Below are 23758 nucleotides of genomic sequence, written 5' to 3'. Positions count from 1 at the left end.
AAAAAATGTTGTCTAGCCGAGGCTGTCTAACCACTCGGCAGCGTGCTAGCCGGACTGGAGAGAGGCTGTAGACAGGGGTAGATGTAGCATGGGGGCATACACATATTAGCATTATTTTGTTCATGTTTAAGTGGCGTGAAGGAGGCTTATAACACCCATGCCTGGACTATATACATTCACAAAGAGGTTGCGTACCCTCCTGCTAACCCCGCAGCGGGCATGCCTCTCCCACTGCCAGGAGAAGGGGCTGTATCCCATTTTGCAAGAGAAAAGCTGCTGCTGCTGCTGATGGAGGGACTAAAAAGGTTTTGCTGCTCCTGCTCGTCCGCTCCGGTCCTCATGGCCTGGCTGGGGAGCCTCTCCCTTCCCCAGGCTCCGTGCCGCGCAACGACGGCTCTCTTCCCTTGGCTTGTTTTCCGCTGCCGTGTTCCTGCTTGCAGTGCCACTTTCTATTAATTTCCATGGGGCTGGCAGAATTCAAACAGATATCTACACGTTGCCTATATTGATTTATTCCTTCTCACAGTGGGTGCAAGTCTTCATTGCTTCAGTAGTTTTCCTGGCTGTCTGTGTCTTGGTTTAGTTTTGTGCTGCACTGTTGTTCCCTGTAGTTTTAGTATTTTTCTTTTCCGTGCAGTTCCTCGTGCTGAAGGAAGCATCGCCCGCGGCTCTGTCACCGCTGGACCGCTCACCCAGGCTGAGCTGGGCAGAAATCAGGTAAGGAGAGAGAAGGGCGCAAAGCTTCACGCTTGCGGTACAGACCCACCACCCCTGAAAGTTTCATTTCAGATGTGGACAGTGCTTTTATTTATTTCCTTCTTTTCAGAACAGCAACTACGCTGCCAAGCTCACAGCTGACTGTAACTATTCCGTTCACTTCACAGACCCAGTAAATAAACATGAGAAAATGTTGTCAGCATTGTCAATCTTGACCCATGTAAATTTTATCGCTGAATCTAAAGAAAAAAACAAGAGAGATGCTGACCGTTAAGCTAAAAATTACATAACTGTAATTTAATGAGTTTGTTTTTCCCCCACAGAAAAAAATATTAAGGAGAAAGAACACTGTGGAGTTGAACAGGAGAACGTTCTCCAGATTAAGTTATTTCCTCAATTTACTTAGACAAGAACAAATGCAACCTACCACAGGATGCTGGCTACAAACTGTTTTCTTGGATATTTTCAGGAAAAAATGGAGAAAAGGTATTAAAAAAGTGAGAACAAATTATAGCTATGGTTTTAAAAAAAAGTTTTTCTTTTTTAGGGGAGACTGCACAAGAAATAAATATAAATAAGTATGTTTAAAAAAATTCCAGGGTAGCCATGGGAAATGTTCAAAGATTCAGAAATGGCTGAGCTACTTTTATATACACATACTTTTAATCCAGCTTTTTCATATGTTTGAGTGAAAATAGTCTTAAAGTAGTTGCTCTAGTACAAAGGCTTTTATACCTCTTTAGATCAGTTCTCCACTTTTTGAGGTTTTGATCCCCTGTAAAACACTAGCTATAAATGAAAAGATATAGTCCTTTCAATTTTGAACTGGGAAGGTAACATTTAAAATGCTACATTAAGCTTTCGAGCACAATATTTCAAAAAGAAAGATAAAGAAGAGAGTTGGGAAGAGCGCAAATAAAAGAATGAAAGGTTTATAATGTCGGACTGCAGGAAAGCTGAACATACTCAATTTGGAGAAAAGGAATGACATTAAAGCAACAGGCTGCAAATCCATAAAGCGATTTCATGGGATGAAGAAGGACTAATTGCTCTTGTCAGACTTCAAGGTTAAATAAAGGAGTTATGGGGCTAAATGAGAAAACATAAACCAAGAGGCCTTGATGCTTCCTGCTATAGGACTGTGTCTTCAGTTACTAAAAATTTTGCTGAATAGTGATGCTGTGGGTTAATTTGTTTTTTGATGGAGTTGTATTGTTCAGGCTCTCTAAAAAACAAGTTTTATTTGAAGTTACCCCCCTTCAGTAATAAGATTAGGTAAAGTTATAAGGAGTAGAAACTATTTTTTATAAGCAAAAGTTCCACATGTTAAAATGTTTTGGTTTTGTGCCTTCAAATTAATTTTTAATATTCTTTCTCTTTAATTAAGAATGGCAGCAAAATAGGAATTCTTCAGGGGAAAGCAAGAAGATATCTTTCCATAGTTTGAAAGTGCTCAGAAAGCAGTAATAAAGTAATAAAAGCAGAAATAATTTATTCCCTCTGCCCCCTTTCTCTTCTTGATCTTTCTCAATTTTGGGATCCTCCAAAGCTTCCAGGGAAAGTGTATTGACAGTAAACATGCTTTTCTTAGTTACCTTCAGTGCCTTAGTAGCAATCCATGGCCCCTGGGGATCTCCAAATCATGGATTGAAAACAGCTATCTAGATAATAAAAGCTGCAGGATAACTCGTTTAAAAGTTACTTTGCAGAAATTATGATTACTGAGTCTTGCAGCAATATATATCTGAATTGTCTCTTGACTTCGATGGAGTCAATTAAAGCCACTTAATTAGTGCAGTTAGTAATCATCTGCTAAAATTACAGACTTTCTTTTTCCGTTACGATTTGTCTATTTTAATACCATTTTAAAAATTACCCTGTGTTGACAAATTCGGTTAAGCGTTTTCTTTAGTTTGCAGCTTGCTTTTGCACTGAATGAATACTTTTAAACATTTGGCTGGCCCCTTAATATTTGAGACTTCTTACAGCAACATAATTTCTTGTGCAGGTCTCTCTTTTTCTACTTGCTTATGGTTCCTGCTTTGAGTCCTTGTTACCACTCATGCTTAAACCTCCTTCTGAACTCTGAGACTCGTGCATCTATTTTCCTTGGCGCTTTTTTTTTTTTCCCCAATGAATTTATTATTTGTGAAAGTCAGCAATCTTCCCTTATGGGATACTGTTGTTTAATGCACTGGACTAGACTGTTTGATTGCACTTTGATTTTTGAAACAAATCTGTTCTCTCTTTGAAGGCGTTTTGGTACAGGGAAACCTCAGAATTCTGCATTAAACTTATATGCTGGGGAAAAAGGCAGTGGAAGAAGCTGACCCTGTAAATCCCCCCTGCCCGCACCGTGCCAGAGGGGCAACGGGCTCCTGACTGCCTGGGAAAGTGGCCTCGCGAAGTGGGGTAGGAAGGACCTTGAATCGTACCAGGAAAGGCAATCATAATACTAAAGCTTTTCGACATTGATTCCTCTTAACTTCTACAAGCAACAAAAAATGTTTTCACAGTTAGCAGGGATTCTGCTATTGTACCCAATCTGAGTGCTTATGTCTAATGTGTCACCTGTAGCATCCCCAAATGGGCAATTTGTCTCCGACTAGGAAATGATTCTCTGGCACACAAAGCACCCCTATCAGATGTGGCTCACGTTTACTTTCTGGAGTTGACTCTGTGATGACAAATCCCTTTAATTTCGACTTGCTTATATTTGTCAAACAAGTGGGAATCCAAAATATTGCAAGAATTATTTTCAAGCAAAGCATTTGTTTTGACAGTATTGAAAAAACAGAAAAAAGGAGAGATATTACCCTGTGACAATATCTCTTTTTATACCTGAGAGGCATTGATCCACAGCAGAGGCATTTACAGCTCTTCACATGCAGCACGCGCCTCAAAAATTGTTTACAAGAACAAGAAACTTCTGCCAAGCTGACCTGCAAAATTCTGAGGGTTTTTTCTATAACAATTATTCCATATTCATGCACCCCTGAAAGGATGGGGTGGGTGGAAGATGGATTTGAACCACCTCTGCTTTCCTACTTTCTAGGTCCCCGTGGATACCAGATTATTACGTACCAGCGGTACAGCCCAGGGAATGACTGTAGCGCTCAAGAAGGAGTAAGATCTCAACAAACGATGCAGCCCACGAGCACGAAGGGCTCCCAGGAGAGGGAGAAGAAGGTGTTCCGAGGATGTTCGCACAGCCAAAGCATCTCCTTGTCTCCCTTCGCCTTGGGGTTACCCAAAGGACCTCCTGGGCACCTGGGTGAGCATTGCACAGCTTCTGAGACACGGGATGGATAAGGATGAATAAGAGTCCAACATTTATGTCCTTAAGAAGATGCAGTAGTGATTTTACGGGGCAATTCCATTTCCACCAACTAAACTGGGCTGGCAGGTTTTATTTCTCCTTGGGAGGCTGGGGACACATTCTGTCTACGAGACACACCTTACTACTATGCTGAGATTTCAGAAACTCTTTTCTGTCTTGCTGAGCAGCCTGGAAGAGTGCCTTACCTTTCTGAACTGAAGCGAATCTGCCGCATTCTTTCTTATTTATCTATCTATCTATTTATTTATTTATTTTCTCTGTGCTCCCCCCCCCCACACACATAGAGAGTAGAAGGCTCTGTCCTTCACTGAAGAGTTTTGGTTCCCAGGGCTCTCATCATATTTAGTCTCAATTTGTTCAAGGGGGAGACCCTTAAATCTTTCATATAAAAACTGTGCAGGGAATTGTCTTCAGCTGGGCAAATTCTCTTCTCAGTTGCATGGGTGTACCCAGAGGAGTCAGATTGAAGTCAATAAGATATTTCAGATTTATTTTGGCCTGAAAATTCTAAATCTGAATTTAAATTCAGATTCATAGTATAAATGCAACCTAAATGAAATGTGCTTTAAATAAGTACATTTGCTCAACAAATATGTTCTTTTGGGTTTTAAATATTTCCCAGATTTGAGTAATATAGAACCGTATAGAATGTTCCCCTCATGTTTCATTTGCTTTATCTGTGTGTGTGCATGGCCTTGCCCACGTGGAAAATATGTCCAGGCCTGGGTTCCATAAACCACTACAGCAAATTCGGTAAACGTGTATTATATCCATGTGACAGACTGAATTGTAAGAATTGTTACAATACAGAGATCAATAACACATGTTGGAATGCTGTTATTAAATATAGCAGTGCCTCAGTAAATGAAAAACCACATCAACTTTCTATGAACCAATGTTTTTTAGAGGGAGACTAAGCCATAGATCAAGCTTTGACAAATTCTGATACTGTTGAATAGATGAATTTTTTTGCTAGCAGCCTCCATTCCACATATCGGAGAGAAAGGAAAGTAATTCATGCTACAGAGTCAAAGTGATTTTAAATGAGGTGAAGGAACGCACAGCTCCAAACAGCAATGTTTTGATTCTGAAGCAACTCTGCTTAAATATTGATGCATCATAAATTTTAAAATGCAACCATTTCCACTTAGGGATAATTCCTGTTTTAGGGGAAAAAAAGATTCTTTTTTATATTTCTGATAATCTGGAAAAATAAAAATTAAGTCCTGCTGTCTTTTTGCACACAAAATGCTCATGGATTTGCAATTCCATGGAATTTTTTTTTCTTCACGAGAAGAAAATACAATAATAAAATATTAAAATTTTAAATTTTCAAAAGGCATTATAATTACCATAATTTTTTTGGCAAGCTGTCCTAATTTCATAATTGGATTGCCAATTGAAAGTTAGTACAGATTTCATTTCTTAGGAATTTGTTTCAGCTTTCTGATTGTTAATATATGTTGACCTTGAGCCTGAAGTCCAGCTTCCATGTCCTTTATTTCCATTAAGTTCAAGTTTGAATGTCCTATTTGCTCCTTTTGGTATTGCTTTACAGATGAATTCAAGAAAGAGATCTTGCAACGGCAAATTCAATCGTGAAGCGACCGCTGTCAGTTGGACTTAAGTAATCAAGTGGAGCAGCTTGGTTTGTTATATCTACGGACCAGGTAAGACTTTTTTGGGTTTAGTTATGACTGGTTTTATGCTACTGATATGTTTGTGCACTGGCAGTCATTATCAAAAGCATTTTGAAGTTATGTTCCTTACTGTGCTAATAAGTCCACGTTAATAAGGAAGCCACTGAACTACTGGGTATAATAATCAGTGAAATATTTGTGTTAAATACTATTGGGAAAGAAAGTATTTGTGGTTTTTAAGACTAAAAAGATGTCTTCTAGCACCGAAAAGAATTAGACCAGTAATTTTTAACCAGGGACCTGTTATTCCTTGGGCGTTTACAGGCTACTTTTAAAGGACCTTGAAAACCCATTGACAGTATGTTCGTATTCCTTCTAGAGCACTTCCACTGGAAGATATCTGAATAGATACCCACAAGTTAAGGAACGTTGAAAATAACCAAAGGTGAGTGCTTTTGAAAATTCTACATTTTCTATAAAGATTTTATAACTAAAATTGAGAAAACCAATAAAAAATGTTAACTTTTTTGTTTGACACTAGTGTTTGGTTGAAATTATGCGGCCTATTTTCATCATGCTCCAAAATTGTTTATCCAAAACAGGATGCCTTGATTAAAACTCTTGCTGTTTGTAGACTTCAGAAGAGGTCAGATTTTTCTATTAACACATATTACAAAGCTTGTCATTATTTGTAGGCATCTTGTTACCTATGGTAACTGCAGGACAAGCTGAAAACAATTTTTCCAAAAAGGTTTTAAATATAATAGCCAGGTGAAAAGAAAATGGTGTAAGGATAGGAGAAGGACATGTGGCTTTTTAGTCAAACACTATGTTAAGAAACCCAAAAGAGGAAAAAACAGAGAGGGGGAGATACTAGAAAAGATAAGCAGAATACTTAGGGGGATAGTAGTAAATAATATTTAGGGATACTATTAAAATATCTAAAAACATTTTCTGAAGTATTGGTATATGCTTATACAGTCCTTTATACAGTCCTTCATTCCCTGTGTATATATTAATTGCGTGTCCCTATAAATCCCCTTTATCTCTATTTGCTAGTGCTCCATTTTTTCCTGTACTTGTGACTGACAAGGAGAAGTAATGTAATCTCAGAAGCTATAAAACATTACTTGATGGTTCAAGAAGTTGCTCCCAATACATCCCATAGAAGACAGCACAGCCTTTTACTCACTTATCTTCCTTGCCTCCAAATGATGTGAAACCATTTTAATAAAACCCAATATGAAATAGATTGGCTTTCAGCAAATGTGCATTGCGGCCTAAGACACCAGTGAGAATTTCTTTACCAAAGGATATTCATTCTTCTATTAGTTTGATATTAAAATTAAAGCTAATGCTTTCTTTTTATAAAGAAGACCAAGAAATTTAGTCCCTACCTCCATTGACAGGTCTTTACGGACACAGGATGATAACTTGTTGGTTGTTAATGATGTAACTATAAGTGACCTTATCTGCTTTCCCCAGTAAGCTGAATATAACAGTATATTGGTAGTGTCATTTATGCAAAGGACGGAGGACCACAGGCTGGAACGGAGGCAGAAGCACAGAAATGAAAGCGTTGCCAACCTCCTCCAGCGATGAACGCTCCTCACAGCCCTCGGTGAGCGAGAACTGCTCGGGTCGTTTTGCAGCTCCGGCCGTGGCACTTGCTCTACGCCTTCCCTTGCTTTCACGAATTTGGCCCTTGAGCGCGATGTAGACCGAGGATCTGCTCTTCCCTGGCCGAGCGTGCTGTGCTCCCTGCTCGTCCGCAGGGTCCGTTAGCAGTAACGAGGCGGCCGTTTGCCGCTTCTCCTCACGGATGAAGAGCCTTAATTCTCTCTCTGAATAAATTCCTTGCGCTGACCCTGTGCTATGGGGACAGACGGTGGGACTAACGGCAGTCATCTCCCGGCTGAGCACCCGGGAAAACGATGAGCAGGTAGTTTCAGATCAACTGAACGAGCTCCAAAATTGCCTGAGCCTTCTCCTCCCTCTCGTTCGCACGTTAATTAAACCCAAACTACCGAAGCGTGGGCTTGCACTCCGGTGTCGGTGCGGAGTAAGGGGGCTGCACGGGAGATGGAGGTAGCGTGCCACCACCAAGGCCGCTCGCTCAGCTGTGGCCCTTCACGGCCATGGGGAGAAAGGAAGAGTTTTATGATTAAATAAGTTGCTAAGCTCTTCTTCAGGCTGCATTTCAAGTTTGTAGGGCTCATTTGAAGCACTGCAATTTGTTGCTGTGACTACTCTGCCGCTAGACGTGCAGGATTAAAACTTCTCTTAGGTTGTCCTGCATGGTGCCTTCCCACCCGCTTACCAGAAGAAAAAGAAAGGAAGCATTTTTAAGATGTAAACCTATTAAGTGCAATAGCTGCATAGTCCCGTACCTGCTGAAAATGAGCTCCCATCATAGGACAATACATTCAAAATGATGCCTAATCTTAAATTACCCATCCACGCCTGTGAAATTCAATGGCTGTGCGCTGAGAGATCCCATTATAAGTGACGTAAGTATGACTTTGGCTGGCCTGCTTATTTCTGCTGCTCCTCTGCTATGTTACTGTGACATTTTCCAAGTGTCTCTAGCCTGCGGGACAGCACCGAATATTATCTATATGAGGCAATTTCACTCAACAGTTAAAATAATGAGCCTTTTTCTAGTAGTTTCCCCACCTTTGTAAACTGAGGTGCCTGCATGTCCTCAAGTATCAGCAAGTTCAGTTAAAGGCTTTCATATCCCGCCGTCCATCAGCAAGGGCTATGGAAAATGTAATTATTTTTGTATATCTCGTTTGAAAGGTTGGTCATCAGTCATAGCTGTTTACATGTCAAATACAACATCTGAAGTCCCCAAACTGCACCAACTAAGCACATGTAGTCAAAATATCTTTCAAAATGTGAAACATGCTACTAAGATACCTCTAGATTATGTCAACAAATATAGTACAGAGGATAACTCTTCCTATATAGTAAATGTATTATATAAGCAACCATGAAAAACTTTGAAACACAAGATATTTGAAATCTCATTTGATAGAGACACTTCTCGCTAAAGCAATTTCTCTCAAAGAAATGTGGATCTAATTTGCCAACTGTGATTTGAGAGAAGAAATATATATATTGATTTTTTTTGTTTTGTTTTGTTGTTTTTTTTTTTTCTCCACACAGGATAGATTTTACTCCAGAGCAGGGGAGGGGGAGAGGGGACAAAAGTACTCAGTTCTTCTCCCATATTAATACTTCATCGAAGGCTCCCTGTGAGCAGGGATGTTCCCCTCCATAGATGCAACAACTCCATACGTCATCAAATGGTTTATTTTTAACCCCTGTTTAATAGTGTATGTCATGAACTATCTCCTAATAAATCCTGACTGTAGCCAAAGGCTTCCGTAATATCCAGTCATTTAGCTCCATTGCAGATTCATTTTAAATTTTCTTTTTAAAGGTAGAGTTTTTAAAATGAGCTAGTAAGAAAAGAAATGTTTCACCATTTTTCTCTATACAGTGAATATGGTGTAAGACCCAGCAGCTGTGTTATTTGCTTACACAACATGTTAACGTGAGAGGAAGGTAGCAAATTTTGATAGGGTGTCATGCAATGAAGAGTCCTCCCTTCAGGACCACTGAGGCTTACTTTGAATTAACGAAGGTATTAATTTGAAGCACAGTGGAAATATTTGAAAGAAACCATTAATTAACACTTCTTCTTTATATTTTTTTCCTATATTTTCCAGTTGCGTTGATAACTGGAGGCGGGAACACTTTTGGAGTGGTGATTCGCAAATTTTACTGTGCGAAGCCACCAAAAACTCAAAAGTTGTTTGTCACAGGTTTTGTGATGCTCTCTGAAGTCAAAAGAAGTCACATAACTAAAAGTAAGATTTTTCTTTTATGATATTTGGGAGTACAGTTTTCAAGCGTGAATTTTTTAAGAAACTCTTTTGATCAGATATCATTCAGGGCAAGGTGATGTTGAGCTTTGTCCTCGTAATCTGTTATTTTAACTATGGTACTTTGGAGCCTCTCAAGCTTTCTGTTGTCACCGAGTCCGAGGAAGATATGAAAAAGCTGGATAGGAATGACAGGGAGATTAATGGGCCAAGAAACCCAGGAGAAATCTCTAGCTGTCTTACTTCAAGGGCTTAACACTCATTTTGTACCCAGCCTCACGAAAGGAGCTGGTGTTGTCCACCTTAGATCACAGTGTTTTATTTATAATAATTTATTAATGAGAAGGGGAAAAAAAAAAAAAGTGGTTTTTAACCGTAATGACTCGTGTGTACAGCAAAGCACTTAGTATTTATTATTTTTCTTGACTGTAAGTTTAATTTATGATACTGTTGTTTCTTCCCCTTGCAAAGTCTACCATTCTTTGTGTAGTTCAGTGCTAAAAAAAACCCCAAAATCTTCAGCTCTTCCTAGGAAATTCTCTTTCAAGTTTGAGTATTCTTCCCCAGACCATGTCTGTTATTCCAGTGATGTAAATGCTTCATTTTGCTATTGTTCACCTTGGATATTTAAGTCTCAACTTTGATAGATACATAAACATTGGCTTTGTTTGAAAGCAACAATATGAGAGTAGAATACTTACGTTTTGAATCTAAATCAAAATGTATTTTTTTGCTATTCAAACTCCATGCTGCATTCTGTAGCTAAAGGAAGATCCTCTTTACAGTGTTTTGCAGATGCCAGTGAAGCCAGAATCGCTCTCTAACTTTGCAGTTGCAACCTCTGTACATCTTTCTCTGAGTTAGAGGACAGATAAACACGCACTGATGGGCCATTTCCATGCCACTTTAGTCATAGTATTTTTTTCCCTATATTTTGATTCCATAATATGATATATGAAGCAAAATCAATAATGCTTGCTTTTAAGGTTAAGAGCACAGCTGAATAAATAATTCATAAGTCATTTGATCAATGTGACTTCAGAGAATACCCACCAGCAGAGACCGGTTTTCTCAGATATACCCATTATTTGAAATTATCTGACTATTGTCTTGGGTAAATTTTTAAGTCCTTATATTGACCAGAACTAATTTTAAATAAGCACTTGCTATTTGTGCTCTGCTACTTATTGGTGACCTGCCAGCTCTGAGTCACCTTGTGCTGCCTGGCTGATTGGATCAGCAGCACAGCTCTTCCCCTGCAAATACTTGATGAACAAGCATGAATAAGCCTTAAAAAAAAAAAAAAAAAAAATTGTTCTTGGTTCTGGTCGCAGGAGGAAAGAAAAGCAGGTTAAAAGTTGGCTGAAGTGAATTGATTTCAACAAGAGATTGGGCACTATTCGTCCAGCTCTGGATGAACAGTCCAGTGGCTGCCACGCAGGTGTGCTCCTGCGGGGCTGGAATCATCCCTGGAGCACGGCAGCCTCTCCCGGCCACTCAGTCCATGGGACCAGGTTAGAGCTGGATGAAAATAAAGCATCCAAAATAGCACAGCCTGGATCAGTTCATGGATCTGCTTCTGTCGCTTTGCAATGCTTCTGAAATTTGCATTTCCAAATTTTACTTTCTGGGGCTGCTGAGGACAGATTTGTGCCACCTGCTTAAGTGGTGCCTGGATGGTAGGGCGGCATAAATTATGAACAGCATATATAATTGTATCCCTGTATTAATCTTGCTCTTGATGGATTGCCACTCCAAGCTGGAGTTTCCTAAGATGTTAATGATTTTTGTGCAAAACAGAAAAACGTGGATTCCCATTGAACAGCATCAGCTAAAGCAGCAAGGCAAGAGCACGTGAGCTTTCAGCCCAGGTTCGAAGGTCGGTTCGAGAGACTCCAGCAGGACTTGTTTCTTTCCAATTCCTACCTCCGCTTGTACCCATAACAATATTACTTGGGGCTAATTCCTGCCTCAGCTGTGGACAGACTGGACCTGTCCAGACAACACGGGGGCTTCCTACACCTCCTGGTAAGGCAATGAAGCTTATGTGGGGACCTGCTCTTTAATTGAGATAGGCTGCTCGAAAGCAAGGCAAGGACTAAGAAGTATTTTTGCATTTCAGACAGATTGTCAGCTGGAGTTTCGTTATGTGTATGTGTCGAGTGTGAACGGAATTATTTGAGGAATTTTCATTCAGTGAATAGTTTTTTCATCTGCAACCCGACACAAATGCTCTGTGTCAGTACTGCAACACACCGTTTCTCTGAAAACTGAAGTAAAATGAATAGCAAAGCATGCTTGCCAGAAGAGCATGAAGTGTAATATCTTTTGTATCAGGGTTTGGAGAAATACGTGTAATCCCACAGAAATATTTTTCCAAAAAAGGAAAAAACCTCTGACAGCACTGCTGTAATTACCTCGTTTGCTCCCTGAAGAACGGGTCCACCCATCCTCTCACCAAACCCTGGCCCAGCTGCAGGGTGGTGGTGGCACTTGGGCTGAGGTAGGATCTTCTTCCTCTGCCTCCGACGGGTGGGTGAAGGGGTAGAGGAACATTTGATTTGTCTGCTAAATGCAAATGTATAATGGCAAAGGAGAATGAAGGCCTGTCATCAAAGTGCTAATAATGGAGCTAATGCTTAAATATGCTCCATATCAGGCACTGTATTTTATCAAGTTACGTATATCACGTTTGTGTTTAGACTAGCTGTTTAGGGCATCAGCAAGTGCCTCTTTTGGGGGCCTTCAGAGCATATATTCACTTTTCTTGAAAAGTGTCATATGAATGGAAAAAATATCCATGTCGTTAAGAACAATGCAGCCCTTTTCAAGTGATGTAATTTAAGGATATATTGTCTTGAGTAGTAATCTGTTATCCTACTTATTCTTTATTGGCACCGTGGAAACAATAGTTACAAATGCATTAATCTTACTGCACTCTTTTTAACCACTCATTCTGGAGTATGTAATACATTTATCTTTCGGTCCCATGGGTCTGATCGGAAGACTATTGAAACTAATGGAACAATTCGCAGTGCTTTCAGGAAATAGTAGAAAGCATTAAAAGGATGTTGGGACACATTCAAGTTGAAGATATTTCTTGCAAGGTAAAGTTCAGCAAAATGTCTGTGCTGGTGAATGGCAGAATCCACTATCAAAAAAGTTTAATTCAGAAATTAAATGCAAAAATGGAAGCACAGTAAAAAGAGACATTAATCAGAAGTTATCTAATATTTGGGCTTCACTCATGTAGTTCCCATACTAGGTTTCTAATACACATCTCCACATGTAAGTCTTGTCTCCATCACGTCTTTTGTCCCAATCACCTTTTTTTCTCCAACCTTGACAAGTGCTATCCTAGCCACAAAGAAACCCTGCTAATAATGACTTTCCTAGTCCATATCTTGGAGCGTGTAATTTATTTCTATGAATCTTTAGCTAGGTTTTCTATTTTAAATTGTTTAAGAAACAGGTTTCTTCATTTCTAGTGCTATTAAGAGCTTATACATCCCTGAATTTATTATTTCTCAATCAACTTTCCAAGTCTGACTCCTGCCACGATCACACTTGGATAACAGCTTCCATGTACAGCTAATAGATGCTCAGCCATGAAATCAGTAATGCAGTTCTTTGCTCATGTGTAAATCTACTTCTTTATCTTCTCCCAAAGCTCTTAAATACTCTTTTTTTTTTTTACAATAATATTTATATATAAAAGAGTAGTCAGGGTGCTGATGCACTCTGACCACTTGCTTATCCTTCTGACCTTTATTTTCTTGTTTTGGTGTACTCCTGTCTTGTCTTTTGTCTTCTATTTCAGTGGGAAATTTCTGGGCTGGGGAACTTCTCTTGTAAGAGATCTAATTCCTGAAGTCCCTATTCCATGAACAGAGCTCCAGGCACTGTATTTATACAGATTATAGATGATCTGTCATATATCCTTACATAATGCATTCTAATAGACTTAAACTGGGGGAGCATTTTGTAAGTTACATGTAGGAGCTTCAACATCAAATCCTATTTGTTTTTTTGATCTGTCCCATGAATCCCTTTGTAAATGTCCTATTCTTCACAGAATAATGTCAAACAAATTTCCTGATTGCTGAGTATTGCTTCTCCTAGAACATGATGGATCCCTCTGAGGTAGGATTTGTCAAGTTTTTACATCTGCTTCTCTTATCATGACTGAGACTATTAGAAATATTTGGATTTTCACATACTTTCTCTGTCCTGAGTTTCCTAAAATCTTTCCTTATGAATAAACTCAGGGAGGTTTTGTGGACTAGGATATAAGATACCTAATTTTGAACTCTGATCTTGGGTTCACTGCAATCTTGTATGTCTCAGTCTTGTTCTAACCACAAGAAATTTTGCCAGTCATCTCAAGAGACAAAATGATTTTTAGGACATAGCCATCGTGGTCAAACACTAAGGCATCCCTGTACAACAGCAAAAAGTTCTTTTGACAGAATAGGTGACTTCCCTGATCAAAATAATTAATGATTATTGATGATTACTAGGATAACTATGGTATAATCAGTTTGCAGCTACGCTAGGAAGACTGTGCTGGTATAACTGCGCAGAGACAGATCTGCACTGTGAATAAGACTTCAGCATTTCTATATCTCCATTTCCAGTCTATAAAATGGAGACTTCCTGTGGAGGAATGGCATAGTTATCAATAGATTCATTTTATATAATTGGGTACTCTGCTGATGCAATAAGAACTAACATAAAATATTAACCAGCCAACAGCCTGATAAACCACATAAGTGATACCGAAGAACAGAAGTAAATTCTGTATCATTTACATTCAAAAAAGCACCTCTGTTGATCTGGTCAGCAGTAAGACAGTATGAAATGCTATTATGCAAAGACGATCCAGATGTCCTGTGATTGAAAATGTTTCCACTGCGCTGCTTTATGGGCCAGATTTTTCTCTTACGTTGATGCAAAGCCACTAGAACTGGTGAAGTTCCACGTAGCTGATCTGTGGGATATGGGAATTAGACCCATGGTAGAGCAGCATTCCTAACTAGTTAGTTGAACCAACTTGTTGGATAGCCAGGATTGTTTTGAATTCAAAGAATGAACTATTCTTTTGGTCTGCAGTACATTAGTAGTTCAGGGCTATGCACCTAAATCGGTATAATCCAAATAGCGCGTGTTATACGTACACTGGGTTTGCTGACTCAGGTGTAGACATCTCATTGCCTGGTATGGACATGTCCTGTGATTATGGGACTCATCCAGACAATTATATCATCCTTTCTTCTCTAGAGTATGCTGTGCCATAAGCCTTTAGTTTACCTGGTGCTTTACATATTTTTAACTTTTTCTTCAAATGCCCCAGTGTTTGTCAGACCATTACATCTTCTCACTCTGCAGCTGTGATGACTTTTTGGAGAACAGAACTAACAACCTAAATTTTAGAGTTTATGCTTTTTTCTCTCAGAAAACATGATTAAAACTATGTTCTCGCTGTTCTGAAGGCTTAATTTATTTGTCTTTCACAGATAGATTATTTAAAGTCTCTAATATTCAAATGTAAATATTCAAATACAAGTTCCATTTGCTGTAGATCTTAAAACAAAACCTTTGTTTCTTAAATCTTTGTTTACAATAGAGGAAAGTATCTTATGCCAAAAAAAAAAAAAAAAAAGAAAAGCATTTGCAGTTAATCTTTTGGATAAGACTATTACAACGTTATTTGAAGCAAAAATCCAACATACAAAAATGCATATTGTATTGCCTCAGGTATATAAGAATGAATTACAGGATTTGAGTCTTATTTATTTTCCATAACAGCTTAAGAACGTTAAAGAACAAGTTAAAAAGTAGTCGCTTGTTTCTTTGTTTGTGGTTTTGTTGTTGAGGGGCTTGGGGGTTTTGTCTGTGGTTTTTTTTTTCTTAAACTTTATCAAACCAGAATATGAAAGTAGGTCACTGCAGCAGAGTAAGGGCCTTGTACAACAGAAAACAGCCCCGCAGCCACCAGGGATGGAGCCGCGTCAGGCATGCAGGTTCACACCGTGGTTTCGGAGCTGGCTTTGCATGAACAATGCAGTTCAAAAGCTCTGGAGCCAGAAACGTTATCCACCCCGCCGTGACCTGCTGCTTGGCCATCTCTGCACCCGCTTTGGAGACCAGTCTCCTCCAGTGCCAGCGGGGCAGCACCAACTCCCGGTCTGCTCTGCTGAGCTGGGGCACCAGGGAAGGACAAGCCGGTTTTATCCAGGATCAGATCGCTGGTATCACTTAGCGTCTGTAGAGTGTTGAAACCTGGTCCTTCTACCATACAAAATGGTCTCCTCCTCCACCTTAGGCAGTTTTGACCTGAGATTTTAGGGGCTGAGTTTGTGAACTTCCATATGGGTCTAAAAATGACGGGTCTGCATATTGGCCACCGTAATGTTTTGGAGAAGGCATTGAAGTACCGTGGTGAATGTTTGTTTTCCTTCTCATTATTTCTTCCTTTTCAGTATCCCCAAGGGGATTTTTGTATGCTTCCACTGCAAATACTTGTACAATTTACACATGAACTATTTGCATGGATGGGAGAAGTTACAGCCTGCCATTCAATTTGATTTCAGTATTGATATTTTCCTTTCACTTCTTCAGAGTGGATGAAAACTCTTGGAGAGGATTAGCACACGGGCGACTGAGTTAACACCATTTAACCCCGGGACGACACCTCGCTTCTGTGGAAAACCGCCTTGCCTTTGATGTCTGCAGGAGTCTGGAGTCTGGTGAAAAGAGGAGCAGGTGGGACACCAGAGGAGAGCTTCTTCCTTCGGAAGTCTGAATTCATCAAACAAAACCTTAGGACATTGTTTTAAATGCTGAAAACAGAGCGAAACCGTTATATGGCACGCTGCTTTGTAGAGTTAATTTGTGGAGTTTACAGATCCTTGGTGGGTGAGTAGACTGGGGAACAGAAATGCTTTCTTAAAATATTACTGTGGAGCCAGATACTTCACTTTATATATCCTCCACAGCGGTGATTCTTGTTACAAAATTTCACACGCTGGATGTCTGATAAAAGCAGGGAAGTTGTGAGTGCCCCCGCACGAGGCAGCTCCAAAGCGATTTTTTTGTGCATGTGAATACAGAGTCCATCATTGCAAGAAGAGGTAAGAAAAGGAAACCTGAGGCTTTTTCAAATACTGTAGCTTCAAATCACAGCGATTAAATTATAGTCCAATCACAGACTGAACAAGAGGATGTTGGTGAAATAAAAGTAAATGCACGTAACTCTTCAGGCTTGTGCGAGGTATTTGTACTTGGAGTCACACCCTTCTTGACTGGACTAGGATACTTGTCTAGATGCCTCACATAGTAATGGGTGTGCTATCTGTGGAATTTCATTTGAAATCTTAACTCTTCCTAGGATTTTTTTACAGTAATGTTAATGGTAACTATAAAAGCAAATAGATTTCACCAAGGGCAAGAAGTTTGGCAGCTCTATTAATTTTCTTTTTATCGAATGCAAAGTATTTTTGGAAGTATTCTTAGAAATTCCTTGTCTTGAAGTAGTTCCTGGTAAAGATAAAATAAAGGTCCAGTTCTGTTACATTTAACAAGCAGAGAAATGCTTTATGAGTATAAAAAAATGATCAGTGAATTTCTTGTTCTCTTTTAAATGTGTCTACATGTTAGGAAAAATGAGAGAACAGACTGACACCTTTCTTATTTATATTAAGGTGATATTTATATCAAGTTTTAAAGATTCATTTTCACATGGAACCAGCTTTAAAATTATGTTTTCCATTCCCAGAGTATAATTGTTACTTTATGAGCATTTGAATTTAATCACATTGAATAAGTTATTGGTAAATGATACCTAGTTTTCCATAGATGATGTGTACTCAGACTCCCTTTAGGTGCCACACACAGTAGCCATCCTGCATCAGATGTTATTTTTATTAACGCTGAAGAGTGGACATTTCATTTTACCTCCTTTTTATTTTAGGTTTAATATTTAGCTTAACTTTTAACTTCAGCTTTGATATTTAGTTTGACTTAAAAGCATACCGGTTTTATTTTATTTGTAGCTAGAAGGATGGGAAAGCAGCAAAGAAAAACCCAGCATTATTGTTTTGTTTATATCTCAAGCTTACTTTTTAATATTTCAGGGCATCTTTTCAAAGCGAGGAAATATTTCAGTCCTCCTGACTTCTTGCTATCCTTGCTGAGACTGTCAGTTATTGTATGGCCACTTGTCCACCAGCCACTGGACTGCACCACCCATTAATCTAGTTTATTCCCTCTAATTAGCCATCAGACTTGCAGACACCACAGACTTTAATGGAGAAGAGGTGGTGATCTCACTGTAAAAGGCTGCTTGTCCCTTTTGACTCTCCCCCGGAGAGATCAAGGTCCAGGACAACAGTGACACAGCGGAGGTGACTCTGAAAGAGGGGGGAAAAACCAGCACAGAAGCTTTAACTTTGCGTGGTAATACTCCTTTCTTGTACTGTCGTGAGCGTGTTTCAAATTTAATTTCACGAGTTCAAACACATTTGCAAATAATTATTTTCAGTGTCTTGCTGTTGCATTCAAATTTGTGAGTACAACCCATTATCAGTTTCCTCAGAATCTGATCATTTGTGCTTAGAGGTGAAGCCTCATTAGCCTTCTCAAAACAATGTAAACGGGAAATGTCTGAAATCATGTGATTAGAGATGTGTAAAACTACTTATGGAAACACAGGTACCTGATGAGCCATTAATGAGATCATTAAAAATATTAAAAAATTCAATTTCATCTGAAAATAAGAGACTTGTTGTAAAATGCTTAAAAATATAGTAAAAACCTGTTACACAGTTTGAAAACGCACAGTGAATTTTACCTCCTAAAGCAGGGCATTGACTGACACACAAGTGAAAGAAAAATATCAGTACTTAAATCAAATTGAATGGCAGGCTGTAACTTCTCCCATCCATGCAAATATTTCATGTGTAAATTGTACAAGTATTTGCAGTGGAAGTATACAAAAATCCCCTTAGGGATACGGTGGTTCGGAGACTGCGGGTCTGCTCATACCCAAATGTAGAGCAATTGTAAAAATGCCAGCTTGCCAAATGTATTCCTCAACTAATTTTGTCACAGGATTTTATACTTAGAAATTTATAGCAAATTCATCAGGTTTAAACCAGCTGGAGATCGGAGCCTGGCAAAACGATTTGCAAGGACAAATGCGTGGCTTTAGATTTATGAATTTCTCTTGTGCCCAGACTGGACAGCCCCGTTTCATCCATGAGGAACCAGATCACCTTGGACCGTCGAAGGAAGAGTCTTATCAACCCGGATAGAAACCAAACATTTACCAAGGTGCTGGCTCTGCCTTAGGTGCCCCAGGAGCACGGTGGGACGAGCCGCCTGGTGTGTTTGCACCCGAGCCGCTCTGCCGCGGAGAACGTTGACACAGCCCTGGCAGAAAGAGTGGCTCCAGCAATGAAATCCCGACTGATGAAGCTCATGGGGTAAGTTGTCAACCCGATCAAACGCTGCCCGAATACCCCACGGCGCGAGCCATGCCTGGGCACTGCGATCGCTAATCATCGACGTGGCCGCGTCAGATGATGCTCCACACGCCGCAGAGGGCCGGTGATCGATGGTCCGCGCTGCGGTGCTCCGGCGGAGCGAAAGGTGGGGAATCGGCTCCTGCGACCGAGTCCCCGACCCAAAGGGCAGCGTTCGGTCTCTGAATACATCGGCTATCCGTTCGACCGACGTCTTGTCCATAATATCTTGGCAGACTGTTGCAGCTAATCTCTCTATTGATTTTTGCTTAGAAACACCCAGAGCTATTCAATCACTTAAAAAATCTGAAGAGTTCGGTTTTCAAGACATTTAACTCGTTTGGAGGCAAGGTTTATTTATTGTTTGATGAGCAACTGAATAGTTCTGCTCATTTCTAAGTAAAGGCATCATACGGACAATTGACAACTGAGTCAAAATCCATCCAGCTACACTGAGCTCTAGCCTGGCAACTGGACTCAATTTGGGCTATTATTGTCCATGCATACGCTTGTTTTTCTTCCTCCTTTTCCCTCTCTTCTGGTCTATTTTCCCAGTTTAACTGGGGGAAAAAAGTCCGTATATCTTTCTGAACCTGTGTTTCCTTAGCAGCAGACACTGCTATCATCAACACTGAGTGGCAAATCTCGATGGATCCAGTTTGGAAGGAAAGGCAAACTTTCTGATTGCCTTTTGATTTGCTTTCCTTGTCTCCCCTTCTGTTATTTTTTCTGCCCTACTCTGGATCCAAATGTTGTTTCGTCCACGGCTCCTTCCAGATTTGCTGAGAAGAAGCCAAGGTGAAAGCAAGCTGGAGGTGCAAAGTTTGGGAGGGGGAATCAGGCGTGCAGGTGGGGCTGCCCATTGGGGTGACCTTCCCGCATCCCATGCCAGATGCCCTGGAAGCCTGCCCAGTTTGGCACTTAACTCTTCAGGAAAGACAGAAATTACCAAACTACAAAGGCAGAGTTGACAGGAGAAAACAATCAAGGCATCTCTGTCTGGGGTAGAAATTGTTACTGGCATCAGGAGAAGGCTAAGGTATGTAAATGGCAAGAATATGGGGAGACTTCATGTCTTCAGATATATTCTTACCTTTAAAGAAGGCCAAGTCTTCAGTAAAAAAATGATGTCTTATTTAATTGTAAGCCTTTCAGGGCCCTTGCAAAAAAGCTGTAATATTTCATTGCTTAAATGATATACCTAAATCTGTATCAGATAATGTCTCACTTTTCTCTTTATTTAAATGATGAAAGATGGTTTATTATGACTAAGATAATTTTCTGACTTCTTTTCTTTTACGTTTTCTTAACAGGGATGACATTTAGACTAGAAAAAGAAAAGTAAGACCAGCCATCAATAAGTGGTTTTATTGGTTAAATTTTAATGTTATTTTTAAGCAAATAATGAATTACTTTGACTAATAACTGTAGAGCCAGATGTGATTCGTTCTCATAATTAGGTTGGCAGTCACCATCAATCCTGTAGTTTTAGTTCATCTGATTGTAAAATCTTGTCTCCTTTTCCCATATAACATCTTACCAAATTGCACCCCGTGAAATATGACGTGCTTGATGGGACCTTGCCTGGAGAGTCCTCGGAATAACTTTTGCAGTTACAGAGCTACAACCATGGGGGGTCAGCAGCCACCCCTGAGATTCAGGCTGGAGCCAAAGCTTGGGAAATATTGATAATCTGGAAGAGCTTTCGGCCTTTGCAGACCATGGCTATTTTTGTAGAAGAGTTAAACCTAGGAAGCTTCAGCCTCAGATCAATCTCTCTTAGAGGAACTGAGCACAGCTGAAGCACTTGCACTTGTTGAGCATGTGCCAGCAGCCCTCAGGGGGACTGAGGTAACATTACACTCCATTTAACTACAGCACATACGGCCGAAGAAAAGAAATTACCTCGTATGTGGCAAGAAGCTTTCACGTGTTCTAGATAAGACAGACAGGTGGGTGGTTTCTCAAATGCTGGCCTGTATGACACTGAATTGAAACAACCATTGCAAAAAAGCTTTCTTCTTTTCGCGAAGACTATCTACCCAGAGATAATGTCGAATATTTGAGGAAGATACAGTTATTGGTTTATTAGGGAAATGCAACTCTCTTATTTCAGTCATTTCCTTTATTAACTTTTATTTTAGAAAAATACATCCATGTACATTGAGATGTGGTTACTTCTGTAGCTAAAAATGTATTATCTAACTTTGGTTATACTCCTAGCAGTAAGACAGACAAGTTATTTGAACCTACCTCGGTGCTCCCACTTGGACAGTGTTTATCATATTGATGTGTAGGAGAAAAAGCGTTCATCTACCATCAAACTGCATAGCTTTGAAAAAAAAAACCCCAAAAAGAGTAACAACTTTTTGGCGTGTTCTAATAGTATATAAGCTTATCACTTAATCACACACTGGTGCTGCGGGCTGGCTGGCTGTTAGGCAGCCAACTTTCATTGCTCCCACTGCAAGAAGAAACACTCCTCTTATAACAACTGGCTCACCTTCTTAACTGTGTTTTTATACTGTAGTTCACTCTTTTGCTTGTTGACAGATTTAGAGCACTTTGTGAAAGCAATAATTGGCCTGGGAATATAGCTGGCATGCTTCCCCAGAAAAGGACTTGAATTAGATTGCCTTAGGTCTTTCATTAACTGCTAAAACTAATGCAACGCGCTACCGCAACCGCTGTGCCGTTTCGGCAGCGCGCTGAAATCCTACTGCAGGAACCAGGAGGACAGCGTGCACCGCGTTCCCCCTCCCCAGCCCGCCCTGGCTGCGCTGGAGCTTTTTGGCAGCTGTTGCAAACATTAATAATTTTTAGCATTTCTATAGCGGTTTCCCTCATCGGCGCTCCCAAGCATCCTCCCCGCTGTGCCATGGGAAGGATCTGTAACTCCTGCTTCGCTCGAGGGATGGGGGGGTGAGGTGGACCCATAGCACGTGGTTCATCACTCTCTGGTCCGTAAAAGCAAAACTACAGAGACCTTTCACTCATCTGAAGCTGCAGCGCATCACGATCTCAACCTTTGGACTCTTACGAAGGATCTGAGAAATGTGCGATGCCCTACGGTACAGAGAGGAGGAGGAGGGCAGGAGTGACCTACGTTGGGGTGTGGGGGTGCGGGGGGGTTTGTGAGTGCTGCCACGATGAGCCCAGAGAAGCTGAGCTGATCCGTCCCCATGCAGGGATGCTGCAGATGGGCAGGGAGGTCTCCTGCCCTGCAGCACTCCCCATTCTTTGTCAGGAAAGAAGACAGAGTTGGCCAGTGGTGAAGATGTTCAGCTGGGTTTTGGGGTTGGTTTATTTTGGTTTTAGGGGGAGTTTGGGGTTTTTTGGTTGGTTTTTGGGTTTTTGTGTTGTGGGTTGTTTTTCTTTTTTTTTTTTTTTTTTTTCCCAGGCTGGCTTTTTTATGTCCAAAAAACCCCCACCAATCACTTTTCATGAATTTGTAGAAAGATGCTTCAGGGATTTAATGCAATAGGGTCATATTCTGGCTATTAATGTTAATGCCTTAATCCTGGATTTGGAGGTGCCTTCTAGAATAAAAATAGAAAATTGTGCACTTTTGAAGAGTTGCTAATAATACAGGAAGAGTAAAATGTATCCCCTTTGAGTTATATATATCAAAAACTCCTATCTGAAGAAGTATTTCTGAGACGGACCTTTGGGTCCTCAAAGAAATCCTGGATAGGTAATCTTTAGATTTATTGTTAATTATTATGGAATCTGTACCTAAGGAGCTAAAAAGCTTTATCTATGCAATCATTGTATCTTTTCAAAGTGAAGAGAGATTGGATAGAAAGCAGTGGGAGTGTAAAAATAGAATTATTATGTAAAATTGTTTTGGAAATAAAATAAAGTGCTTTTTCATCTAAGACATCCCAGTTTGTTCCGTTCACTGTGATTCTCTTTCCTCTGAAAAAAAAAAAAAATCCAACTGATTATATACCTTATGCCTGGTTTCATTCACAGAAGGTAATTTTAGGAAATTAATTTTCCTCATTAAGTTGTATAACTCAATACTAATTTACTGAAATGGTTTAGGGAAGGAGAGGTAGACTCATCTTTACATGTTAAGGTATATCAGTGAGAAGCCCTGGAAGTTTATTATTTCTGTCAGTTTGGAGATTTTTGTTAAGATGTCCTATGTGAAGGATGATCTATGAAGTCCCTAATAAACACGTCTGCCCTGGAACACTTAAATGTTTTAAGGCTGCTATAGTATTACTCTCATAGATGCGCTACTGAATGAATCAAAACTAAGCATATGGCCTTAGGTTAGGCCATGTCTCTAACTCAGAAAAAAGTCCTTATTCAGGAAAATAATATAAATGAAATATAATTTGTCCGGAAGTGCTTTTGAGACCTGCATCCCTGAAACAGAGAGAGCAACTAAATAAGAAAAAAACAGAATTAAACTAGAACATCTTTCTGGTTATTTGGTATTTTTCAGAAGGAAATAAAACAAGAGAAGTACCACTGTGACTCTCTGCGTTTGGGAGTAGATCTATATCGATAGCAGTTTGCTTAGCACAGTCACATATGTTATTATGTAACTCATTGATCCTGGGAAGTATAGATCTTTCTACGGGTGGTTCAGGCAGTAAATCTGAAGTAGTAAATTAAAGCAAAATTAGTAAT

General features: G+C 39.9%; 2 long non-coding RNA genes across 5 annotated transcripts; both read left to right on the top strand.

Moving 5' to 3' along the window:
• The first annotated feature begins 311 nt into the window (after positions 1 to 311).
• LOC128149225 (uncharacterized) lies at positions 312 to 6872 on the top strand. The gene is made up of 5 exons (XR_008237576.1): positions 312 to 717; positions 2972 to 3991; positions 5616 to 5727; positions 6077 to 6142; positions 6757 to 6872. It is a non-coding gene; the product is annotated as an uncharacterized LOC128149225 (long non-coding RNA).
• Positions 6873 to 8857: 1985 nt separating this feature from the next.
• Positions 8858 to 18781, top strand: LOC128149548 (uncharacterized). Of its 4 annotated transcripts, XR_008237670.1 has the most exons (6): positions 8858 to 9575; positions 11391 to 11618; positions 11713 to 12093; positions 13666 to 13733; positions 16212 to 16723; positions 17726 to 18781. It is a non-coding gene; the product is annotated as an uncharacterized LOC128149548 (long non-coding RNA). The 4 variants fall into 4 exon arrangements; XR_008237667.1 differs by having other exon boundaries at positions 16212 to 18781; XR_008237668.1 differs by lacking the exon at positions 11713 to 12093 and having other exon boundaries at positions 16212 to 18781.
• The last annotated feature ends 4977 nt before the right edge of the window (positions 18782 to 23758 follow it).

The sequence above is a fragment of the Harpia harpyja genome, chromosome 12 (genome assembly GCF_026419915.1).
Source record: "Harpia harpyja isolate bHarHar1 chromosome 12, bHarHar1 primary haplotype, whole genome shotgun sequence".
NCBI classification, from domain to species: Eukaryota; Metazoa; Chordata; class Aves; order Accipitriformes; family Accipitridae; genus Harpia; species Harpia harpyja.
The sequence above is the reverse complement of the archived record's forward strand: the minus strand, read 5'-3'. Positions and strand labels throughout refer to the sequence as shown.